This window comes from Nematostella vectensis, chromosome 3 (assembly GCF_932526225.1).
Source record: "Nematostella vectensis chromosome 3, jaNemVect1.1, whole genome shotgun sequence".
Classification (NCBI taxonomy): domain Eukaryota; kingdom Metazoa; phylum Cnidaria; class Anthozoa; order Actiniaria; family Edwardsiidae; genus Nematostella; species Nematostella vectensis.
This window is the reverse complement of record NC_064036.1, coordinates 10,303,122-10,314,837: the sequence shown is the minus strand read 5'-3', so window position 1 is coordinate 10,314,837 and position 11,716 is coordinate 10,303,122. Positions and strand designations below refer to the sequence as shown.

Sequence of the window (11,716 nt, the reverse complement as noted above, 5' to 3'; positions counted from 1 at the left end):
GGGTTAGACTCTTATCCAGGAGAGAAGGGGGGTTAGACTCTTATCCAGGAGAGAAGGGGGGGTAGACTCTTATCCAGGAGAGAAGGGGGGTTAGACTCTCATCCAGTAGAGAAGGGGGGGTTAGACTCTTATCCAGGAGAGAAGGGGGGTTAGACTCTCATCCAGGAGAGAAGGGGGGTTAGACTCTCATCCAGCAGAGAAAGGGGGGTAGACTCTCATCCAGGAGAGAAGGGGGGTTAGATTCTCATCCAGGAGAGAAGGGAGGGTTAGACTCTCATCCAGGAGAAAAGGGGGGTTAGACTCTCATCCAGGAGAGAAGGGGGGGGTTAGACTCTTATCCAGGAGAGAAGGGGGGGTTAGACTCTTATCCAGGAGAGAAGGGGGGTAAGACTCTCATCCAGGAGAGAAGGGGGGGTTAGACTCTTATCCAGGAGAGAAGGGGGGGTTAGACTCTCATCCAGGAGAAAAGGGGGGTTAGACTCTCATCCAGGAGAAAAGGGGGGTTAGACTCTCATCCAGGAGAAAAGGGGGGTTAGACTCTCATCCAGGAGAAAAGGGGGGTTAGACTCTCATCCAGGAGAAAAGGGGGGTTAGACTCTCATCCAGGAGAAAAGGGGGGGTAGACTCTTATCCAGGAGAGAAGGGGGGTTAGACTCTCATCCAGGAGAAAAGGGGGGTTAGACTCTCATCCAGGAGAAAAGGGGGGTTAGACTCTCATCCAGGAGAGAAGGGGGGGTTAGACTCTCATCCAGGAGAGAAGGGGGGTAAGACTCTCATCCAGGAGAGAAGGGGGGGTTAGACTCTTATCCAGGAGAGAAGGGGAAGTAGACTCTCATCCAGGAGAGAAGGGGGGTTAGATTCTCATCCAGGAGAGAAGGGGGGGTTAGACTCTCATCCAGTAGAGAAGGGGGGGTTAGACTCTTATCCAGGAGAGAAGGGGGGTTAGATTCTCATCCAGGAGAGAAGGGGGGGTTAGACTCTTATCCAGGAGAGAAGGGGGGGTTAGACTCTCATCCAGGAGAGAAGGGGGTTAGACTCTCATCCAGGAGAGAAGTGGGGGGGTACACTCTCATCCAGGAGAGAAGGGGAGGGGGTAGACTCTCATCCAGGAGAGAAAGGGGGGTTAGACTCTTATCCAGGAGAGAAGGGGGGGTTAGACTCTCATCCAGGAGAGAAGGGGGGGTTAGACTCTTATCCAGGAGAGAAGGGGAGTAAGACTCTCATCCAGGAGAGAAGGGGGGGGTAGACTCTTATCCAGGAGAGAAGGGGGGGTTAGACTCTCATCCAGGAGAGAAGGAGGGGGTTTAGACTCTTATCCAGGAGAGAAGGGGGGGTAGACTCTCATCCAGGAGAGAAGGGGGGGTTTAGACTCTTATCCAGGAGAGAAGGGGGGGTAGACTCTTATCCAGGAGAGAAGGGGGGGTAGACTCTCATCCAGGAGAGAAGGGGAGTAAGACTCTCATCCAGGAGAGAAGGGGGGGGTAGACTCTTATCCAGGAGAGAAGGGGGGGTTAGACTCTCATCCAGGAGAGAAGGGGGGGGTTTAGACTCTTATCCAGGAGAGAAGGGGGGGTAGACTCTCATCCAGGAGAGAAGGGGGGGTTAGACTCTCATCCAGGAGAGAAGGGGGGGGTAGACTCTCATCCAGGAGAGAAGGGGGTTAGACTCTCATCCAGGAGAGAAGGGGGGGTAGACTCTTATCCAGGAGAGAAGGGGGGGTTAGACTCTTATCCAGAAGAGAAGGGGGGTAAGACTCTCATCCAGGAGAGAAGGGGGGGTTAGACTCTTATCCAGGAGAGAAGGGGGGGTTAGACTCTCATCCAGGAGAGAAGGGGGTTAGACTCTCATCCAGGAGAGAAGGGGGGGTAGACTCTCATCAAGGAGAGAAGGGGGGGTAAGACTCTCATCCAGGAGAGAAGGGGGGTTAGACTCTCATCCAGGAGAGAAGGGGGGGTAAGACTCTCATCCAGGAGAAAAGGGGGGTTAGACTCTTATCCAGGAGAGAAGGGGGGGTTAGACTCTTATCCAGGAGAGAAGGGAGGGTTAGACTCTTATCCAGGAGAGAAGGGAGGGTTAGACTCTTATCCAGGAGAGAAGGGGGGTTAGACTCTCATCCAGGAGAGAAGGGGGGGTAAGACTCTCATCCAGGAGAAAAGGGGGGTTAGACTCTCATCCAGGAGAGAAGGGGGGGTTAGACTCTCATCCAGGAGAGAAGGGGGTTAGACTCTCATCCAGGAGAGAAGGGGGGGTTAGACTCTTATCCAGGAGAGAAGGGGGGGTTAGACTCTTATCCAGGAGAGAAGAGGGGGTAGACTCTCATCCAGGTTAGAAGGGGGGGTTAGACTCTCATCCAGGAGAGAAGGGGGGGGTAGACTCTCATCCAGGAGAGAAGAGGGGGTAGACTCTCATCCAGGTTAGAAGGGGGGGTTAGACTCTCATCCAGGAGAGAAGGGGGGGTTAGACTCTTATCCAGGAGAGAAGGGGGGGTTAGACTCTCATCCAGTAGAGAAGGGGGGGGTTAGACTCTTATCCAGGAGAGAAGGGGGGGTTAGACTCTTATCCAGGAGAGAAGGGGGGGTAGACTCTTATCCAGGAGAGAAGGGGGGTTAGACTCTCATCCAGTAGAGAAGGGGGGGTTAGACTCTTATCCAGGAGAGAAGGGGGGTTAGACTCTCATCCAGGAGAGAAGGGGGGTTAGACTCTCATCCAGCAGAGAAAGGGGGGTAGACTCTCATCCAGGAGAGAAGGGGGGGTTAGACTCTCATCCAGGAGAAAAGGGGGGTTAGACTCTCATCCAGGAGAGAAGGGGGGGTTAGACTCTTATCCAGGAGAGAAGGGGGGGTTAGACTCTTATCCAGGAGAGAAGGGGGGTAAGACTCTCATCCAGGAGAGAAGGGGGGGTTAGACTCTTATCCAGGAGAGAAGGGGGGGTTAGACTCTCATCCAGGAGAAAAGGGGGGTTAGACTCTCATCCAGGAGAAAAGGGGGGTTAGACTCTCATCCAGGAGAAAAGGGGGGTTAGACTCTCATCCAGGAGAAAAGGGGGGTTAGACTCTCATCCAGGAGAAAAGGGGGGTTAGACTCTCATCCAGGAGAAAAGGGGGGGTAGACTCTTATCCAGGAGAGAAGGGGGGTTAGACTCTCATCCAGGAGAAAAGGGGGGTTAGACTCTCATCCAGGAGAAAAGGGGGGTTAGACTCTCATCCAGGAGAGAAGGGGGGGTTAGACTCTCATCCAGGAGAGAAGGGGGGTAAGACTCTCATCCAGGAGAGAAGGGGGGTTAGACTCTTATCCAGGAGAGAAGGGGGGGTAGACTCTCATCCAGGAGAGAAGGGGGGTTAGATTCTCATCCAGGAGAGAAGGGGGGGTTAGACTCTCATCCAGTAGAGAAGGGGGGGTTAGACTCTTATCCAGGAGAGAAGGGGGGTTAGACTCTCATCCAGGAGAGAAGGGGGGGTTAGACTCTTATCCAGGAGAGAAGGGGGGGTTAGACTCTCATCCAGGAGAGAAGGGGGTTAGACTCTCATCCAGGAGAGAAGGGGGGGGTACACTCTCATCCAGGAGAGAAGGGGAGGGGGTAGACTCTCATCCAGGAGAGAAAGGGGGGTTAGACTCTTATCCAGGAGAGAAGGGGGGGTTAGACTCTCATCCAGGAGAGAAGGGGGGGTTAGACTCTTATCCAGGAGAGAAGGGGGGGTTAGACTCTCATCCAGAAGAGAAGGGGGGGGTTAGACTCTCATCCAGGAGAGAAGGGGGGGTAGACTCTCATCCAGGAGAGAAGGGGGGGTTAGACTCTAATCCAGGAGAAAAGGGGGGTTAGACTCTTATCCAGGAGAGAAGGGGGGTTAGACTCTAATCCAGGAGAGAAGGGGGGGGGTAGACTCTTATCCAGGAGAGAAGGGGGGGTTAGACTCTTATCCAGGAGAGAAGGGGGGGTAGACTCTCATCCAGGAGAGAAGGGGGGTTAGACTCTTATCCAGGAGAGAAGGGGGGTTAGACTCTCATCCAGGAGAGAAGGGGGTTAGACTCTCATCCAGGAGAGAAGGGGGGGGGGTACACTCTCATCCAGGAGAGAAGGGGAGGGGGTAGACAGACAGACAGACAGACAGATTTTATTTATTGGCCCCTTAAAACAGTAAAGTTACATCGGTTAGTGACCAAAAAATTTTAAAAAAGGTAAAATAGTACATATATAAGACGTACAACAGCTATTATGTGATTGTTCTTAGTTTTAGTTTACATTGTATTTCCTTTCTTTCATTTTTTCTTTTTCTAAATCTTTTCTGATTGTTTTAGTTACTACTTAGTTTTACATTGTATTTTCTTTTTTCTTTTTTTCTTTCCTTTTTTTATTTTTATTTGTATTTGTATTTATTTATTTATTTTTTTTTTTTTTTTTGCTCTGCTTACTTCAGATTTCTATTGTGCTTTAGGTTTAATTTTTCATATTAGCGTTTCCCTTAGCTTGAAACATTCGGAAATATACCTTGCAGCTATCCCTGCTAATTGAGTTGGCGGATTTATTAGTAAATTGAAAAGGCGTTTTTGTGTAATTTGATTGCGCTGCAAATTTTGGATAACTGAGTTTCGTAGCTCTTTGTATGTTTGGCATTGTACTAGAAGGTGAAATTCATTTTCCACGTCATTTTTGCATGTTGGGCAAATCCGATCTTTTTCCTTTGTGTAAGGCCTCATGTGTCTGCCTTTCTCAATTTGCAATTGGTGATTACTTATTCTTAGTTTTGTTAGCGCAACTCTATGTTTCACATTAGGGATGGCTACAAGGTAATTCTCTAATTCATATTTGTCTTTAAAAGTTCTATAAGTTCTTAGTTTGTTCATTTCGTTACTGTTTTTCCTTTGGTCATTGAAAATTTCCCCATGCCATTTCTGAAAATACATATCATTAAGTCGTTTAGAGAAAATATCAAGGAACAATGTAGGGTCGGTTTCATTTTGATAGAGCCACATAAACCCAAAACCCGCTTTCAAAATAATTTCTTTTGTTTTGTGGGTCCAGTAGGACACGTGAGGGTTATTTACACACTCTGTATAAACTACTTTTGAGAGGGCCTCTTCTTTTGACCGAAGGTTGATCCAGTATTTTATGTTCCTATATGTTGCATTTATACAAAGAGGATATCTGCCTAGTTCCCCTCTGCACGCATTGTTCACAGCCGTTTTTCCAGTTCCTAGTAACATTTTACAGAATTTAAGATGTACTGATTCAAGCGGATCTCTATCATCAACACAGCTTTTATTATCGGCACCCCATACCTCGCTGCCATACAATAAAATTGGTTTGATCAGTGCATCAAACAGTTTTAATGTAAGATTAATGTCTGATCTGAAGTGAATACCGAGATCTTTCCTTAACTTAAATAAAGCTTTGAGTGCGGTTTTTTTAAGCTCCTCTTTTGCTAAGTTAAAGTTTCCTACCGCGCTGAATACTAGCCCTAGGTACTTATAAGATTTGACATTTTCCAATTGTTCCCTGTTCAAAAGGAATTGATAGTTATTCATTACTTTGCCTATGTTATTAAAAATCATCACCTTAGTTTTTGAAGTATTGACTTTTAGACTATTTTCTTCTGAGTAGATAGAAAGTCTATTTAAAAGGTCTTGCAGACCACTACTTGTTTCCGAGAAAAGTACTAAGTCGTCTGCATACAGAAGACAATTTAATTTTGTGTTGCCTAAGATGTGGGCACTTGAAGATTTCGCTAAGGTATCAGGTAAATCGCTAAGGAACAGATTAAAAAGAGTTGGACTCAACATGCATCCTTGTTTTACCCCAACCATGCATCTAAAACTTTCACTAATTGAATCCCCTATCTTCCCACACGATATATCATTGGAGTACATTGATCTTAGAACTTCGTAAAAGTTTCCAGAAATACCAGCTTGTTGTATTTTCGCAAATAGTTTATCTCTAGGAATGCTGTCAAAGGCCTTTCGGAAGTCTATGAAGCAAGTGAAAAGCATATTGTTTTTCTTCTTGGGCTTGCTTTTTACTACTCTGTCGATAACGGTTTTCAGAATAAATATACTGTCTACTGTTGAGTGTTTTTTCCTAAACCCCCCTTGTTCCTTCTTTAGATATCCTTTCTGCACAAGGTAGTCATAGAGTCTTGAATTAAGTATAGATGTAAATAACTTACTGAGGCATGATAAAAGTGTTATTCCTCTATAATTGTTGACGTCAGAGCGATCGCCTTTTTTGAAAATTGGAATAATAAAACCCAGATTCCATTCTTGTGGAAACACTCCTGACCTAAGAATGATGTTGAATAACCTAGTTAGGTAGGGTAGTAAAGTATCTTTACCATATTTTAGTAGCTCGTTTAGTATATTATCGTGACCGGGAGCTTTGTTGTTTTTAAGGTTTTCTATAGCTAATTTCACCTCCTCTAGCCGTATCTCTGAGTCTAAAGGACCCGTCTGGTCTCTACATTTAGAGATGGATAAATTTGTAGTTGTAGTTTTGTTTAAGTCCATGAAGTGTGAGTGTAAGCTTTCTATTTCTAAATCACATTCTTGTTGTTTTTTGTCTTTCCCTACGCTGAATAGATTCTTAAGTGATCGCCAAAGTTTTTTGCTATCTTTGAAATCCAAATTTTTGATACCGCTTGCTCTGTATTGATATTTCTTACGCTTACATAATTTCTTGAATTTTTTCTTCTTCCAAAATAGCTCCCGCCTTAGCTCACTGTCATTGGGTGAGTTACATATCTTCCTTCCACACCGTTTAAGGTTTGCCTTCTCTGATCGACATTCCTCGTCGAACCATGGTGCGTTTGTTTTTTGACATTTCTGCTTGTCTCCGTATTTAAAACCCGCTTTCTCACTGATCTCAACTAGCAGCTTTGTAAAACTTGATGTGATATTGCTTGCTGTGTCTGGGCAATTGGTATCGCAGTGACTGACTAGGTTATCCAGTTTAGACCGATAGATATCAGAGCGAAGAATAGAGTCCACATTTTCTTTTACATTTGTACCGTGGCAGAATATTCGTGCGTGTTTAGCAAAGCCTTTTGATTGTGTTACCGTAATTTTGTTTCCAATCTTTATATTATATGTTATATGGCAATGATCAGAAATATGTGGAAGCAATGGGTGAATTTTAAGAAATTGAAATTTCTGCCGTACTCTATTGCTACTTATCACGTAGTCGACTAAGCTGGTACCGTTGTATTGATAACATGTCTTTTTCCCTGTTAAATCGCCAATTATCCTTCCATTTGCGATTCGTAAATTACTTTCACTACAAAGCTCAATCAGTGATCTTCCTCTGCTATCAGTATAGTGGTCCTCAGAGTACCTTGGCGATGGTACATCGAGTTCATAATCATCAGGAAGGCTTAAAAATCTATCTTCATCAAAATTAATATGTTCAGTTAGTTCACTAGTTCTAGCATTGAAGTCCCCTTACAGAATGACGTCCCCTTGGCCGAGATATTTTATAATATCCTCTTCCAGATCAGACATATAATCCTCATCATTTGTTTGTTCATAATTTTGAGGACTAAAATAGACGGTACCTAGGAAGATATCCTTTTCCGTTCCGAAGTAATTTCGTTTTAATTTGCACCATATAATATTCCGGTTTTCCGAAGGTAAGTACGCGACTCCTTCTGCTACTTTGTTGCTTATATAGAGTGCGATCCCTCCAGAAATTTTTTTACCAGATTTTGGTCTTGTTTTTATGAAATGCTTGAATTTTTCGACAGCTAAATCTGTATTTTGACTAGCATGAGTTTCCACAATTCCGAAGATATCATGTTGTTGAATGATATCAACCACCTCTGCTAATTTTGTTTTATTGCCGAGCTCTTTGCTTTTATGACCGTGGATATTCCACGTACCAATTCTTAAAGACCTCCCAAAATCCCAATTACGAGAAGTTAGTGAACCTGGCATATTGACATTTTCAGTGATTTGGGATGTTTTTTATCCATTTCTATAGGCTAACCTTACACATTCAGAAATAATTTTTAGGGCTTGTTCTAATTGTTGCTGCTGAGAGTTCATTGGATACTGCTGTCTACCTGTGGGAAGTTGATTAGTTGTGGGTTGCTGATACCCCTGTGGGTTACCTGGGAATGGGCGAAACATCGGGTTGTTTGTTGGTGGACAGTACGCTTGTGGGTTGCCTGTGGGGGCCTGATATCTTGCTTGTGGGATACCTGTGGACCCGCTAGGAGCGCCTTGTCTTCTTTGCTGGAAACGGTTGTTGACTGGGAATTTCCGAGTTACAGCGGGATCCCTTTGTCTTCTGAGCCCTGGAATTTGACTTTTTAAGCTTGCGACTAGTTTTTTCGTTCCCGTTTGGTTATTTAAGTGTACATTATCTCTGTATACACTTTCGTCGATATCTCCATTACGTGATAAGCAAACACCTCTATTGTCTGCAAAATACACCTTTGCACACCTAGAAGACAATCGCTCAGATGCACTGTTAACGACGTCTATTATGTCATTTTTAGCATGATCTCTCAAGTGAAACGTTAAGCCAGATACAACTATTTTGCTTTGGGGCCATAATTTAATGCACTCTTCCACGATATTCTCGATATTAGAGCAGATTTGTTCTGTGGGAAGTTCACGTATGTCGTTTGTTCCTGTATGCAATATGACGTATTCGTACTTATTGCCAGCCAGAAATAATTTTTAGACTCTCATCCAGGAGAGAAAGGGGGGTTAGACTCTTATCCAGGAGATAAGGGGGGGTTAGACTCTCATCCAGGAGAGAAGAGGGGTTAGACTCTCATCCAGACGAGAAGGGGGGGTTAGACTCTCATCCAGGAGAGAAGGGGGGGGGGGGGTAGACTCTCATCCAGGAGAGAAGGGGGGGTTAGACTCTCATCCAGGAGAGAAGGGGGGGTAGACTCTTATCCAGGAGAGAAGGGGAGTAAGACTCTCATCCAGGAGAGAAGGGGGGGTTAGACTCTTATCCAGGAGAGAAGGGGGGGTTAGACTCTCATCCAGGAGAGAAGGGGGGTTAGACTCTTATCCAGGAGAGAAGGGGAGTAAGACTCTCATCCAGGAGAGAAGGGGAGTAAGACTCTCATCCAGGAGAGAAGGGGGGGTTAGACTCTTATCCAGGAGAGAAGGGGGGGTTAGACTCTTATCCAGGAGAGAAGGGGGGGTTAGACTCTTATCCAGGAGAGAAGGGGGGGGGTAGACTCTCATCCAGGAGAGAAGGGGGGTTAGACTCTTATCCAGGAGAGAAGGGGAGTAAGACTCTCATCCAGGAGAGAAGGGGGGGTTAGACTCTTATCCAGGAGAGAAGGGGGGGTTAGACTCTTATCCAGGAGAGAAGGGGGGGGGGGGGTAGACTCTCATCCAGGAGAGAAGGGGGGGTTAGACTCTTATCCAGGAGAGAAGGGGGGGGTAGACTCTTATCCAGGAGAGAAGGGGGGGGTAGACTCTCATCCAGGAGAGAAGGGGGGGTTAGACTCTTATCCAGGAGAGAAGGGGGGGTTAGACTCTTATCCAGGAGAGAAGGGGGGGTTAGACTCTTATCCAGGAGAGAAGGGGGGGGGTAGACTCTTATCCAGGAGAGAAGGGGGGGTTAGACTCTTATCCAGGAGAGAAGAGGGGGTTAGACTCTTATCCAGGAGAGAAGGGGGGGGGGGGGGTAGACTCTCATCCAGGAGAGAAGGGGGGTTAGACTCTTATCCAGGAGAGAAGGGGGGGGTTTAGACTCTTATCCAGGAGAGAAGGGGGGGTTAGACTCTTATCCAGGAGAGAAGGGGAGTAAGACTCTCATCCAGGAGAGAAGGGGGGGTTAGACTCTTATCCAGGAGAGAAGGGGGGGTTAGACTCTTATCCAGGAGAGAAGGGGGGGGGGGGTAGACTCTCATCCAGGAGAGAAGGGGGGTAAGACTCTTATCCAGGAGAGAAGGGGAGTAAGACTCTCATCCAGGAGAGAAGGGGGGGGTTAGACTCTCATCCAGGAGAGAAGGGGGGTAAGACTCTCATCCAGGAGAGAAGGGGGGGTTAGACTCTTATCCAGGAGAGAAGGGGGGGTTAGACTCTTATCCAGGAGAGAAGGGGGGGTTAGACTCTTATCCAGGAGAGAAGGGGGGGTAGACTCTTATCCAGGAGAGAAGGGGAGTAAGACTCTCATCCAGGAGAGAAGGGGGGGTTAGACTCTTATCCAGGAGAGAAGGGGGGGTTAGACTCTCATCCAGGAGAGAAGGGGGGTTAGACTCTTATCCAGGAGAGAAGGGGAGTAAGACTCTCATCCAGGAGAGAAGGGGAGTAAGACTCTCATCCAGGAGAGAAGGGGGGGTTTAGACTCTTATCCAGGAGAGAAGGGGGGGTTAGACTCTTATCCAGGAGAGAAGGGGGGGTTAGACTCTTATCCAGGAGGAGAAGGGGGGGGGGGGGGTAGACTCTCATCCAGGAGAGAAGGGGGGGTTAGACTCTTATCCAGGAGAGAAGGGGAGTAAGACTCTCATCCAGGAGAGAAGGGGGGGTTAGACTCTTATCCAGGAGAGAAGGGGGGGGTTAGACTCTTATCCAGGAGAGAAGGGGGGGGGGGGGGTAGACTCTCATCCAGGAGAGAAGGGGGGGTTAGACTCTTATCCAGGAGAGAAGGGGGGGGTAGACTCTTATCCAGGAGAGAAGGGGGGGGTAGACTCTCATCCAGGAGAGAAGGGGGGGGTTAGACTCTTATCCAGGAGAGAAGGGGGGGTTAGACTCTTATCCAGGAGAGAAGGGGGGGTTAGACTCTTATCCAGGAGAGAAGGGGGGGGGGTAGACTCTTATCCAGGAGAGAAGGGGGGGTTAGACTCTTATCCAGGAGAGAAGAGGGGGGTTAGACTCTTATCCAGGAGAGAAGGGGGGGGGGGGGGGTAGACTCTCATCCAGGAGAGAAGGGGGGTTAGACTCTTATCCAGGAGAGAAGGGGGGGGGTTAGACTCTTATCCAGGAGAGAAGGGGGGGTTAGACTCTTATCCAGGAGAGAAGGGGGAGTAAGACTCTCATCCAGGAGAGAAGGGGGGGTTAGACTCTTATCCAGGAGAGAAGGGGGGGTTAGACTCTTATCCAGGAGAGAAGGGGGGGGGGGGGTAGACTCTCATCCAGGAGAGAAGGGGGGTAAGACTCTTATCCAGGAGAGAAGGGGAGTAAGACTCTCATCCAGGAGAGAAGGGGGGGTTAGACTCTCATCCAGGAGAGAAGGGGGGTAAGACTCTCATCCAGGAGAGAAGGGGGGGTTAGACTCTTATCCAGGAGAGAAGGGGGGGTTAGACTCTTATCCAGGAGAGAAGGGGGGGGTTAGACTCTTATCCAGGAGAGAAGGGGGGGGGTAAGACTCTCATCCAGGAGAGAAGGGGGGGGGGTAGACTCTCATCCAGGAGAGAAGGAGGGGTTAGACTCTTATCCAGGAGAGAAGGGGGGGTTAGACTCTTATCCAGGAGAGAAGGGGGGGTTAGACTCTTATCCAGGAGAGAAGGGGGGGGGGGGTAGACTCTTATCCAGGAGAGAAGGGGGGGTTAGACTCTTATCCAGGAGAGAAGAGGGGGCTAGACTCTTATCCAGGAGAGAAGGGGGGGGGGTAGACTCTCATCCAGGAGAGAAGGGGGGGTTAGACTCTTATCCAGGAGAGAAGGGGGGGGGGTTAGACTCTTATCCAGGAGAGAAGGGGAGTAAGGACTCTCATCCAGGAGAGAAGGGGGGGTTAGACTCTTATCCAGGAGAGAAGGGG

General features: G+C 47.5%; 1 protein-coding gene across 1 annotated transcript in view; it reads right to left on the bottom strand.

The window, feature by feature from the left end:
• The window catches only part of LOC5501853 (protein CFAP107), a 48,039-nt gene that overhangs the window by 30,048 nt on the left and 6,275 nt on the right, over nucleotides 1-11,716 (bottom strand). The window lies entirely within an intron of this gene.